The sequence below is a fragment of the Xiphophorus maculatus genome, chromosome 8, assembly GCF_002775205.1.
Source record: "Xiphophorus maculatus strain JP 163 A chromosome 8, X_maculatus-5.0-male, whole genome shotgun sequence".
NCBI classification, from domain to species: domain Eukaryota; kingdom Metazoa; phylum Chordata; class Actinopteri; order Cyprinodontiformes; family Poeciliidae; genus Xiphophorus; species Xiphophorus maculatus.
The window spans coordinates 16,546,946-16,549,718 of record NC_036450.1 but is presented as its reverse complement, the minus strand read 5'-3'; positions in this window follow the sequence as shown (position 1 = coordinate 16,549,718).

Here is a 2,773-nt window from a genome sequence, read left to right as displayed (position 1 = left end):
GCTGATTTAGTGTCAAAAAAACAACAGGATCATTGTGAAGCTCAATGCGAGGAAGCAAAGCAACTCTTACGTTTGCTAAGTAACTGAAAGCAATATTTTCTACCTCGGATACCAAAAGAATTCCTCTGGGTAATATTCAAAGGCTGAGAATATCCTGAGAAAAACAATAAAGACAGTTCAGCTTCACCTACCATGAAACCAGATGGCTTTGTTTTTGTAAGCTGAGCAGCCCACAAAAAGAAGAATAAATATGAGTTGCTCAGTTGTAAATCTAAATCAGCTTACCTCAATCTTATTTTCCTCTTTTGTTTTTTCTTTGTTGCCTGTAATGAGATGTTACAAACACTGACTAAGCACTCAATCCATCTAGGATTAGAGAGGGAAAAAGGACAACAAGTGAAAAGAAGAAAAAAACATGTTTGTTTTTTTTTTGCTGGGGGAAATATGATTTTGAAGCATGTACCCCAGGAAACTACTGCTATTATGTTAGAAGAATTAACATAAACAAACAGCTAAATATAATCATATTCTGCAAACAAAGCAGAATATGGTTATATTTTTCTGCACTCTGAAAAAAAGAACAAAATAAAATAAACAAAAATAACAGCATTTCGGGAAAGATTATATCATTTTACTCATTGCGTTGCGCTCAACATTCTTCAAATTAATTGCAGAATCATTATCATTGCATAAATAAAGTCCTGAAATCATAAAGTACTTGCCATCAACTGTCCATTTACTCGACAAAAAACACATTAAAGAAAAAGTCAGCTAATGCTATGGCAGTTCAATAATGTGGATTTGTAAACGAACATCTTTGTTATTTTCAGATTTCACTGCGTCTTATAACGTGGAAAGAATTTAGCCTATCAAAACATAAAACCTGTCCAATACTACCCTCGTGTGGTAAACTGTAAGTACTACAGATACTTGATATGAACTAACATATTCATTAAATTTACAAATGTTGTTAGGATGATTTTTGCAAACATTCATATTCTTTTCGACCTTCTACTACTAAACATATAGTTTATGGACATAACCTCAACAGAACACTACCTCTTGTACAAATTGCATGTCTTTTTACATGTATTTGGAAAAGTTAATTGACAAAGTAAACCCTCTTAGCATGTTTTAGTAGGAGCATAATTTGTTGAGAAAAAAATACAACTCTTAAAACCTAATATTCAAGAAATATCTTAAATTTATGTTCAAAAGAAAATTTATTTTGTACCTTTCACTTATAAAAGTATTTCTATTTGAAGAGGAGGTCAATATGCTTTGTCATTTTCTTTTGTCTGGCTTTAATTGTTTACTTTTAACATGCTATTATTATTATTATTATTATTATTACTATTACTATTATTATTATTATTATTATTATTATTATTATTATTATTATTATTATTATTATTATTATTACTTTTTGTCCAGTGTTTAATCTTTTGTCACTTACTGTGCTCAAATCATAAGAAAGGCCACGTTAAAGGCGAATTAACGTTCACAACAGTTCCCAGATTCTTCTACTTCTGTCAGTTCTGTGCTTTTCAACTCTGAAATCCAAAACCAGCTTGTTTTTGTTACATGTAACCACTTGCACTAACTGAGTCAGAGATTACATTTAATTAAAGGAATAAACTTTGGAAAACTCCCACTGACTCATTTTTGAAGACAGAACAGGTTTAGAATTGCAACCCTACCTTAAAACGTAAATGATGCACAATCCTACAGGGAGTTGTACTTTTTGGGAGGAGGGCAGAGGGGTTGTAACATTATCCTTGTAACACATTATCCATTATCCATACCAGCTAGCACTTCCTTTCATTAATTTGATTAATAATATCACTAAGGTTTTCTGATAAAAGTGTGAATGCTGTGTTTGTAATAAAAATCTTTCTGCTGGATAATATAGAGTTATCTGACAAAATAAAGATATAAATATGAATGTAAAATATATGTTTTTAAAAGAGTGCTTTTAAAACATATTTTTTGTTGTTGGGATAACCTTAACGCCCTGCTCTCTGCCTTTGCCACACATTTCAGAACACAAATTGTTTTAGTAGTAAAGGATAAAGCGCTACACTCAGATTTAAACATTTTAGTAAATGAGTTCAACATACAGTAGCTACAGACCAAAAGTTTGGAGACACCTTTTAATTCAATGAGTTTCCTTTATTTTCATGACTATTGACATTGTAGATTCACACTGAAGGCATCAAAACTATGAATAACACATGTGGAAATATGCACTAAACAAAAAAGTGTAAACAACTGAAAATACCCCTTATATTCTAGTTTCTTCAAAATATCAACCTTTTGCTGTGATTACTGTTTTGCACACACTCTGCATTTTCTTGAAGAGCTTCAAGAGGTCGTCACCTGAAATGGTTTTCACTTCCTAGGTGAGCCCTGTCAGGTTAATAAGTGGGATTTCTTGCCTTATAAATAGTCATGAAAATAAAGAAAACCCATTGAATTAGACAGGTGTGTCCAAACTTTTGGTCTGTACTGTAAGTCTCCATAAGCTGTCAGATGGTAAAGAAATCATATAAAAGATAGTTTCTGGTATTTCTAGTTTGATTTAAGCCACAACTTACTGATATAAGCATACCGTTTGGATATACAGTCTTATTTTTGTTTTGTCTAAATAGACCAAATGTGCTTTCCAGTGCTGTGGCGTAAAACCACGAATAATTCGGCAGAACAACAAAATGTGAGCAAACTATCCAACACGTGACGTGGCTGAGGGGGAGGGGCTACGTGCGTCTCGAGC